This window comes from Physeter macrocephalus, chromosome 14 (assembly GCF_002837175.3).
Source record: "Physeter macrocephalus isolate SW-GA chromosome 14, ASM283717v5, whole genome shotgun sequence".
NCBI classification, from domain to species: Eukaryota; Metazoa; Chordata; class Mammalia; order Artiodactyla; family Physeteridae; genus Physeter; species Physeter macrocephalus.
Window position 1 is genome coordinate 35644707 of NC_041227.1, and position 11918 is coordinate 35656624.

Sequence of the window (11918 nt, forward strand, 5' to 3'; positions counted from 1 at the left end):
GGTATCTTCCTTGGTATTTTCATGCAAAGTAAATGCTGCATAAATGTCTCAATGCATTATTGTCCACATTCTGAGCATAGAAGAGCTTGTCAGCTATACTTTAGGTTATTAACTCACCATTGTTAGGGCTACGGGTTAAACTGTGTGTGTCGGCGAAGTCTTTCCCTCATGACCGTGCTTTGGCTGAATCCCATCTCCAGAGAGAGGAAATGTTTCTGTCACTCTCCCTCTTCCTGAGGAAGCATGTCTCCAGCCTTGCAAAGTCATCACGCCTGAAAAAACCACCACCAGGCTGTGATAACACACAGATCCCTCCCATGTTGCTAATTACGTTGCCCCCGCCCCCCTTAAAACCACTCACCTCTGCAGTGTCCCCACCACTGAGTAATTGGCTTTTCCTAGAACAAACACACACAGTATGTGCTCTAAGGGCAAAATCAGGCAAACTTCAGGAAAAAAAAGAGAGGTACTGATTTATGTTCTATTATTTATAACATGAAAGCTTTTATTACTTCTTGCTTTGTTTCTCCTTGGTTTGACTCACTTTCCGAGGTGATGGGGCATGTGGGTCCTATAGTCTTATCCTGAATTCTGGCTCCTCTGTTCATCAAGTATACAATCTTGATTATATATATTATAATCTTGATAATATATAATATTGATTATATATTATATAATTGGGCAAATAACTTAAACTTTATGCTGCCTGTTCTCCTACTTGTTAAAAAAGAAAAAGAGGATTAACAATACGTTCTTTGTGATAATGTTGTCAGAATTAAATGAGATAATACACAAAATATTTAGGACAGTGCCTTGTATGCAGTAGGCACTAAAATTAAGGTGAGCTGCTGTTAGTGGCTGGATAGTTTCTCTCTATCCTCCTGCCCTTGTAACTGCCTTGCTCACTGTCTCAGGCTAGACTTGTCACCTTCTTTGCTCACTAGAATAGGCAACTCCTTATAGAGTATGATTTGAGGTACCTTGGAAAGGTTTTCCTTGCACTAAAATGTTTATCTTTTTGCCTCTGCTGAAATTCCCCTTATAAGCTCATTCTGTGTTGAATGTTGAAAGCCCCTATTAAAATATAATGGATAAAGAAGACATGGTACATATGTACAATGGAATATTACTCAACCTTAAATAGGAATGAATTTACAATAGCCAGGACATGGAAGCAACCTAAGTGTCCATCAACAGATGAATGGTTAAAGAAGATGTGGCACATATATACAATGGAATATTACTCAGCCATTAAAAGGGATGAAACTGAGGTATTTGTAGTGAGGTGGATGGACCTAGAGACTGTCATACAAAGTGAAGTAAGTCAGAAAGAGAAAAATAAATACCATATGCTAACACATATATATGGAATCTAAAAAAGAAAAAAATGGTCATGAAGAACCTAGGGGCAAGATGGGAATACAGATGCAGACCTCCTAGAGAATGGACTTGAGGATACGGGGAGGCGGAAGGGTAAGCTGGGACAAAGTGAGAGAGTGGCATGGACATATATACCATGTAGAGGGGTGGGATAGGGAGGGTGGGAGGGAGGGAGATGCAAGAGGGAAAAGATATGGGGACATGTGTATATGTATAACTGATTCACTTTGTTTTACAGCAGAAACTAACACACCATTGTAAGCAATTATACTCCAATAAAGATGTTAAAAAAAAAAAGGGAACGAAATTGGGTCCTTTGCAGAGATGTGGATGGACCTAGAGTCTGTCATACAGAGTGAAGTAAGTCAGAAAGAGAGAAACAAATATCGTATGTTAATGCATATATGTGGAATCTACAAAAATGGTACAGATGAACCTATTTCCAGGGCAGGAATAGAGATGCAGATGTAGAGAATGGACATGTGGACACAGAGGGGGAAGGGGAGGGTGAGACGAATTGGGAGATTGGGATTGACATAAATACACTACCATGTGTAGAATAGAGAGCTAGTGGGAAGCATCTGTATAGCACAGGGAGCTCAGCTCAGTGCTCTGTGATGACCTAGAGGGGTGGGATGGGGGTGGTGAGAGGGAGGGAGATCCAAGAGGGAGGGGCTATATGTATATATATAGCAGATTCACTTTGTTATACAGCAGAAACTAACACACCATTGTAAAGCAATTTACTCCAATTAAAAATATATCTATAACAGCTCCAGTCCTTATACACGTTTAATTTATCTACTGATTCCTAGCAGAGATCAGATTCTGGGGGCCTGAGAAGCAGGAGGAATCGGTGGAAGAAAGGCCAAGACAGTGCTGTGTTTTGCCTCTGATCTCAGAGCTTTGGGAGAGATAAGAGCAGGGTGATCAAAGCAGGAGAGGATCCTGCCTGACCAACCAGACTGCCAGAGTCAAGTGCTGAACAGCGGGTACAGGATGTCAAGGTAAGGGCTCCACCACCTCTTCATGGGATGCTGTGGTGGGAGTGTCACGGCTGACACCTAAGCTGGATGGCATAAAGCTACTCCAGGCAGCAGTCAGAGGTCAGTCACAACAGAAACTGGTCCACTTTGAAATCAGAGGGGTTTAAAACAGGGAACTGGACACACAGTTGATGGAAGACCTGAGATGCCAAATAGAGGCTGCTGAAGAAATGGGGAGATTAGGAAAACCAGTAAGTCATTAAAACCCCTGGGGCTAGAAGCACAGGGGAGGTGGGTAATGGCCCTAAAACTGGGGGCTGAGGCCACGAGCCAAAGCTGGAACCTCTCTGGCAGGATCCAAAGCCACGGAGAAGACCCAGAGATACTGCCTATAGAAGAGAAGGAGGGGAAGTAGCCTGGCCTCTCCCTTCCTTCTACCCTCTGACCTCTTGCAGGGTCTCCCTGTGGGTGAACCTGGCTGGAAGGGAGCTGGTTACAAGAGCCTGAAAAACAGAGCCTGCAGGACTCTTTCCCAAGGTATATAGGGCACCCTGGGAGATGGGGCTAAGGATCATCTAAAAACAATCAAATAATGGGCATGGTACTGAGAGGAAGAAGAAAAACTACTTTCCTATGGTCAGACAAGAAGGTGACTGAGGAACTTGAGCTGTCAAATGTCTTCTTTATGTGTTCCATGCGTGCCAGGGATTTTGGCTTGGTTTTTAGGTCTGGGCTTAGATGTAGAATATTCTACACTTTAATTTTTCTCAAAGGGGAGTCTGTGGAGTTTGCATTAGAAACAGCTGTACTTTTAATTCAACATGCTAATTCCTAGGCCTCACACCAGCTTTTTTTTTTTTTAACATCTTTATTGGAGTATAATTGCTTTACAATGGTGTGTTAGTTTCTGCTTTACAACAAAGTGAATCAGTTATACATATACATACGTTCCCATATTTCTTCCCTCCAGCGTCTCCCTGCCTCCCACCCTCCCTATCCCACCCCTCTAGGTGGTCACAAATCACCGAACTGATCTCCCTGTGCTATGTGGCTGCTTCCCACTAGCTATCTATTCTACGTTTGGTAGTGTATATATATGTCCATGCCACTCTCTCACTTCGTCACAGCTTATCCTTCCCCCTCCCCATATCCTCAAGTCCATGCTCTAGTAGGTCTGTGTTTTATTCCCGTCCTACCCCTAGCTTTTTAAAATGCATTTCCCTTATTGTGAGGCCCACTGTTTTACCCACTTCTCTCTATGTTGTTTCTGAGTTTTGTGTTTATTAAAACTTTTGAATTTAAAATTAGGACAGCCACTCCCTGGATGAGCGTTGCTTTGCTTCTTTTCCCTCCTGGGTGATGGGGGATGCTGTCCTTAGGAAGTTCTAGTCTACAGGCCTGTTCAATATCCACCCAAAAGTTCTGCCCAGGACTTAGATCTCAGATGAGAAATGTCTCTTGTCCAAAGATTGATGGTTTAACTTGAGAAAAGGGCAACAAATTCTCAAGCATCTTAACAAATCTCCCATCCCAGGCACAGCATTGCATAATTGAAAAAGTTAGAAATAGAAACCAGAGGAATTCCTTGGTACAAGAGGTCAGGGAGATAGACTGCCCAGCAGGACTGCAGAGCAAGCTGCTCACTAGCCCCGGGAAGCCATTTCGGGCATTGGAAGCCAATTGCTTTGCATTTCCTGCAGCGTTGCTCTAAATGGTTGGTTTCCATTGCCATAACTGGTGTTGTGTTGGTGCACGTTCATGAACATAGGCCTGAACGTAGATGCTCGTGTTAAGTATTTTTTGATACACAAGCTAAGACTTTCATCCTCTTTGACCCTGCTTTCCATCTTCAAAATGAGGACAGTTACTGTGCTTCCTTTACAGTGTAGTTGGAAGATCACCTATATTAATTGAAGAAGGATTTAGTTATTGGGTGCCTCCATGTACTAGGTCTCATGTTAGAAGTATAAAGACAGGATTCTTGCCTTTGAGGCCATCACAGCCTCTAAAAAGAGAATCTGTGTGTGAAAGCAGTCTACTTTCTGATGCTCTATTGAGTTGGAAGCTATTATTTAAAGTGCTACAATAAAATCAGTTGCTACAGCTGTAGTTAAGATAGGTAAGTATTAGTTTTATACTTATGGGATCTGAAGGACAATTTGGAAAGTCACCTTCTTAAACCTCAGGACCTCCAGAGAAGAATCATCAATGCCTTGGGTGCTATTGACAGGTTTAAGTCCTCACTCAGGGGAAGAAAAAGAAAGAGTAAGTAAGAGAAGGATGATTAAAGGACAGGAAAATAAAAAAGACTGGAATGAAAAGGCAAGAGGAACAATGCATAGTTGCTAATGTCTGCCTGCAGCTACTCCTTAAGGTACCACCCTGCCAAATGATTCTGTCCTGGTTTTCTCTTTATAAAGAATTTACAACCAGGGATAATGTAAATGTGAGCAAAAATCTGTTTGCAAGAGAAAACAGAAACCTGCCTTTCATGTTTTAAGATTCATTTCTTCTTCCTTATAAATTATCACACACATTTTGTTTCCTTTGTTTCGTTGTATTCTACTTCTGAGGGTAATGGGAACCTTTCTTTTATCCTTTCAATTGGGGTTGATGTGCACTGTGCTTTGCTTTGAATATTTACCTAATACTTTATTTTAACGCAGTTATTTACAAACTTTAGCTGTATCAGAATCACCTGGAGGGCTTCTTAAAACATATAATAGATGTCCGTCTGTACTGCACATCTAGAGTTTCTGATTTTGTTTGTGGTCTGTGGGGTGGAGCCCAAGAACCGCAGTTTAACAAATTCCCAGGTGATGGTGATGCTGCTGGTTGGGGTGAGAGGCACCCCTTTAACATTTCAATAACTTTATTGAATATTGCCTCTCTTTTCCTGAGTTTGGTGGTCTCTCTTCTTCCTATAGAATGTGTTCATTGTAGAATATCGTAATAGAATCTGAGATGTTAAATCTATGGGCTTTTGTGCCATTCTTGTGCTGAAAGTTTATATCCCAAATATTTGGAGATTCCTCTGAATGAATGATTCTGTATGCATGTGGGCAAGGCTTTGCTTTGGTAAAAAGAGAAGATACGCTTCCTCGTATCCAATTTCTCAGTTCTAAAATGGAACGTGACAGCATGGCAAAGACAGGTGGACTCAATCCAGTCCCAGAAATATTGTGAAGAATCATCTCCGGTGTTCAAGAGTGACCCCAACAGTGTTGATATTATTCCCACTTTTGTTCATATGAGAAGGTCTGGCAAGAGAAGGAGAATTCAATGGTAGGTCATTGGTTGTGGGCTTTGGACCAAGTTAAGTCACTCTTGAGCTGTGCCACTGGCCAAGTCCATGGCCCTGCTTCCCCAGTGGTAAAATGGGAAAAACAACCATTTCTAGACTCATGGAGTTGCTGGGAGGCTCAAGGGCTGCCAAGCGTGGAAAGTGCTCATGGATCCTCGGCTGCTTCTCATTAGGACCTGGTTTGCTTTCTTTTCCGGCTGTGCAACTCTGGCTGAGGATGTTGCTTTCTGGTCTAAGCTTTGGAGGTGGTGACAGATTGCTGTGCCACATTGAATGGAAAATGTCCTGCCTGGGGGATCTTTGCAAGATAAGGAATCATCACATTATAAGGAAAATTTCCCCACAACCCTTGAAATAGTGTCAAAGCTGCTATTTTCATGAGTTTGGCTGACAAGCATGGTGGGTGAGCTGTCAAAATCCCCAACCTCAAGGGCAGAAATTTCTTGATTTCGATGGAGAAGCAGATTTGAGGAAAAGAAAGAAATAGAATCAGGTTTTCTCTACCACTCTGTAGGGTCTTCAGCAGTCGTTTGCTCACCAGTGTTAGACTAGATGGACTCAGAGTTACCAAAGGGGAATTATAGTAGATTATGCTGAATTAGATGCGTCCTGGTATCGGAAAGCAATTTTTAAAAATGTAATCTTTTTATTAAAGCATAACACGCATACAGAAAAATAAACACAGCATGAATATACAGTTTGATGAACTTTTTAAAATGAAACACACGCATGCAACCAATACTCAGTTCAGGAAGCAACATCACCACGACCCCAGACCTTCTTTATGTTCCTCTCCAGTCACTACTATCCCTCCCCTCAAAGCTAAGCACTATCCTGCCTTCTAGCACCCAGACTAATTGTGCCTGTGTTTTTTATTTGACATAAATGGAATCATAGAGGATATAGTCTTTTGTGTCTGGTTTCACTCACTTAACATGTTTGTGATGTTGTGTGTGTGGTTTGAAATTCATCCATTCTAAGTGCTCTATAGTATTCTATTGTGTAAACTAGCCACAGTTTATTGATTCAAATGTCATGGAGATTTTGTTTATTCTTAGTTTTGGTTATTATGAATAGTGATGCTATGAACATCACCACACAAGCATGTGGTGAATATATGCACGAGTGTTGTTGGAGTATAACTGTCGTGTTTTCAGGTGAACATGAATTCGCCTTTAGCAAACACTGCCAAACAGTTTTCCAAAGTGGTTGTACCATTGACATGCTAACCAGCAGTACATGAGAGTTCCAGTTCCTCCACATCCTTGCCAAAACTTAATTTAGACTGTGGTTTTATTTCAGCCATTGATGTGCATGCCAAAAAAGCCAAACCAACCAAACAAAACAGAAAAACAGCAACATGAAAATCAGTACAGAATTCCCCCTGCTCCAATACTGGTGTTTCAGTGTTTATTAAGGAAAATATTCTTTTATGGGGGTAATCTCTACATGATGGCTAGTTTAACCTCTCAAAGGATTTGAGTCAATTTATACTAACTCCAAGGGCAGCTGCATCTGGGTGAAGATTGAATATTTCAGTACAGGAAATGTTCTAGGTTTGTCATTGCTACACATCATAAAATTCTTTTTCAGGGCAGATCAACCTGGAAATTCTTCTTCACCTACTCAGATCAGAGAGTATAAATCTCTTTAATTCCCAGAATGGAGAATGTGTGCATGAGTTTTAGAGAGAGAAAGAGCCCGAGACCCACAGAGACCATAGAACAGAGTCTATAACATTGCAGTGTCAGAGGTGACATTCCCTGATATGTAGTGCTAGTGGATGGAAATTTATAATGAATATTGGAAGAATTAAAACCTTAAATTATAGCATTGACTGCATATACAAAGAGCAGTAGCAAGAACTCTGGATATTCAATTAATGGTTGTGCATGTGTGTACATAAAGCATGAACTTTGAGAATTGCAGACAGCTATTTCTCTGCAATCAGTATTAAACACCAAATACAAAGAACTGATCATTCAAGTGAAGCAGATGTGGGAGAAACAGAATAAACAAATCAAAAGACGATAAAGAAAACAGTATTCAAACTGTCCCAAGACAGAGAGTTTTGTCTTAGGTAGGGCTGACTAAAGATTTCAGGAATTCTCCATTGAGGTATTGGATAGTAATATCGAAGTTGTAGTTAATTTTATTTTTATCACATTATATGACAATTAATTTTCAATTTCCTGAAGCCTCATTTGCCTGTGGGAACTAAGGAAATAACAACTCAATCTCACTGTCACTGTATCAGTTATCTATTGCCACAATAACGCTGTGTAACAATCACAAAGCCCAGTCACGTGCAGCAATAAACATTTAGTTAGCTTACAAGTTTTGTGGGGTTCAGATGATCTGCACTAGACTTGGCAGATTATGGCTGGACTTGTATGTGTGTCTGTGGTCCTATTTGGCTTAGCTTGGTGACTCTGGCGATCTTGGCTGGACTTGGGCACGTGTACGAGGGTTGGCGCATCTAGCTGAGATGACTGAGAGCAACTTGGCTCCACCCAAAACTCAGTGGAATACAGTAAAAAGCATTTGGGCTTCCCTGGTGGCGCAGTGGTTGGGAGTCCGCCTGCCGATGCGGGGGACGCGGGTTCGTGCCCCGGTCCAGGAGGATCCCGCGTGCTGCAGAGCGGCTGGGCCCGTGGGCCATGGCCGCTGGGCCTGTGCGTCCGGAGCCTGTGCTCTGAGGCGGGAGAGGCCACAGTGGTGGGAGGCCCGCGTACCACAAAAAATAAATAAATAAAAATAAATAAATATAAAGCATTTATTTAGTTCACAAAGCTGTGGGTCATCTGGGTGGTTCTTCTGCCACAAACTTAGTGGCTTAAAACAATACACACTTATTATCTCACAGCTTCTGTGGGTTATGAATCTGAGTATGGCTTAGCCAGGTTCTTTGCTTTAGGGTCTCACCAGCTGCAGTCACAGTGCTGGCTAGGCTGTGCTTTCATCTGGAGGTTTGATTGGGGAAGAGTATACTTCAAACTCACTCAGTTCATTGGCAGAATTCAGTTCCTTACAGCTATAGCAGTGAGGCCCTCAGTTCCTAAAGACCTCCCCCTTTTTTTTGCCTGCCACATGAGCCTCTCCACATTGCACACATTTCTGCTTCCTTCTTCGAGGCCAGCAGGAGGGGAAGAGTGACTCCACTGAGATGGGGTCTTGTATGACTAATACAGTCATGTGAGTGACATTCCATCATCTCTACCATACTCTGTTGGTTAGAAACGAGTCACAAGTCCACTCACACTCAAGGGAAGGGGATTCATAAAGCTATGAACTCCAGGAATTGGGAGTCACTGGTTGTCACCCTAGAGTCCATCTACCTCAGCTGGCCTTGCTCATGTGTCTTGGGATCAGTTGACTGTCAGCAGATCTAGGGTGGCACGTTCACCTGACAAAGGTAGAGATGCAAGAGTAGGAGTGGAAATGCATAAGTGATTTTTTTCAGCCCTCTGCTTGCATACTGTCTGCTAACAACAAATTGCAACTAACTTGCGTCCCGTTTGCCCAAGTCACAAGGCTCAGAGGGAGAATGAGAAGACAGTACAAGGTTACCTGGTAAAGGATGTGGATACAGGAAGGGTAGAGAATTGGAGTCATAGGCACTGCTCTCACCTTCATCTGCATAATCCAAGAATTCAGCCCTATAGAAATCTCATCCCTCTCTTCCTCAGGCCTGCATTTCAGGAAGATCCTAGTGTTCTGTTTGGTGTCTCACAAAACGCTCACAATCCTGGTAGTTTCTCCTGCTCTGGCAAACCCTCTAGACTCTCTGCTGCCTGCAGACTCCCACATAGACTGGAACTTACAAGACCCCCCGGTTATCACCCTTCGTGAGAACACTTAACATTTCAGCAGATGTGCTTTCTCCTAAACTCCTTGAACTAAATAACCTTTCTGTTTCCTGCCAGAGGAAGGGAGACTATGGTTATTACCCACTCTGTAATTCTGCTCCTTGTCTCAGAGGATCATTCATGAAATCAGTTTCTACCCACTGTACCTGTCTTTACAGGGATGAGGCCAAACTCATGTTATCCTCCGCATGCACCCCCCTCGTGTTCAGATAGCTGTAGAACTAACCATCTCTGTGCTCTTCTCTGATTTAAAGGATGCTCCAGGGCTTGTTATAGGCAGGTGCTTCTCAACACTGGTTGCATATGAGTCACCCAAGGAGCTTTTAAAAATTCCACTGCTTGAGACACACCCAAGAACAATCTCTGGGAGTTGGTTCCAGACATTGGCATCTTTAAAGTGCCCCCAGATGATTCTGGCATGTAGCCAAGATTGAGAACTCCTATTAGAGACAGACATGTAGATCAGGGTGTCTCAAGTAATAATTGCACTTAAGATTCTGGAGCTTAGAGTAGGTAGAAAAGTTTATTCCTATTTGACTGTAGTAAAATACATTATCTCTTTCAAAGGATTTTTTCCATGAGAGGTTTCTCTCTGCTTCTATATTTAGATGGAATCACATTTGCTTTGAAATATCCTCTCATCTAGTGCCCTGGCACCATAGATGAGAAAAACAAAAGCCCAGAGAGATGTATTCACTTGCCCAAGATCATGTGACTAATTAAAGCACAGCTAGGACTGGGTCATGAATTTTCTGTCTTTCCCTCTCTTCAACATCAATCTATTTCTAAAACATGGACTTAAAAGTTTTGGGAGTGACAAGTTGGATTCTATAAGCTTCTCAATATACATTAAACTACCCACGATTTCTGTCATTGACCAAACATAGAAGCAGGTGCTTCAAAAGTTTATGGAAAATGCTAGAAAAACAAATTATATGGACCTTTCTAGAGTGAAACTCTAAAGTCCATCTAATGCCCTTGTCCCCAAAGCTGTCTTTCAGATCATTCTGAAGATTAAACATCAAGTTTTAAAGGGTACACTGGAGTGTCTCAGTGTGCTATTTATTATTGAAAACTTTGGTTGTCTTTATTCTAATTTAGACACACAGCTGCTTTGGGGACACAAAAGAAGAAAGAAGGTATTATATGAAATCTTCCTGTTTATCCAATGCCTTTAAAGATAATTTCTTCAAATAGCTTATGGATATACATTTAATATCTATACTTAAATTTGCTAAGTTTTGAGTAAAGGAAAAATTCAGGTCTGTACTGCATACTTACTGCTCCCTGTGCTGGGGGGAACACAGGAGAGTAAATCCTGCAGCTGTGGATCTTAAAGTGTAATGTGCACCAGAGTCACTCGTGAGGAAGTGGGAAAAGAGACTCCTGGCCCAGTGCTCAGAGTTTTGGATCTGTAGGCCTACCGTTGTGTAATAACCAGCACTTGTATTTTCTGTGTGCTGATGCTTTGACCTCTGGAGTTTTGCTGACCCCGGAGGGACCTCTCTGGGCTGGCCAATTCTTAGAGACAGTAAACAATGTGCCTTGAGCATGCCTTTCAAATGCAGACCACTAAAGCCAGCACCCACGCCCCAATCACCTTATTTATCAAGCTTTCACGCTCTGGGCCACCACCCACCTGCCCTAATCATCCCAGGGTCAGATACCAGACAACTGGGCACAGTTCCTATGTCCCAGAGCCTGCTGAACTTATTCAAACTAGCTAATCCTAAATCCGTATACCTGCCTCTTCTGTTCCTTCCCGCAGAAACCACAAGAAAGGATCTGTTCCCCCTCCCTGTCTCCTGAACGACCCCGGTATTCCCCATGGCATGGCCTGCCCCTTCCTCTTAGTATCTGTGAGTATAACAAAGTACCTTTTTAAGGCCAATGATGTCCTGATCTACTGACCTTACCCTACCTCAATAGTAATCAAATCTGTATTAAAACAAGTGGGATATAAGAATTTGCATTTCTAACATGTTTTCAGGTGACACTCTTGCTGCTCGTCTTGGGGACACATGTTGAGAACCACTTTCCTGAAATATTTGAAAGCTGCCATGTTATGTCTGTTGGTGGGGGAGGGAAGGTCAGGGGCAGCAGCTGATGGAGGGGTCCTGTGGTAACAGAGAGAGAGTGAAGGTTTTTGTAAAAGCTCTTTCACCCACTTAACCGTCACACTCCTGCGCTCAGTAAAGCATTTTACCCTCTAGCTGAGTCCTCATATGAAAGCTGCGTTAATAACCCTCTATCCCAATGCTGTGATTTTTGCTGAGTTACCTGTGGGAGCATGAGAATACAGAAAGGGGGTGAAGAGCATTGGTTTTTTTTTTGTTTGGTTTTTTTTTTTTTTTTTTTTTTTTTTTTTTTGTGGTACGG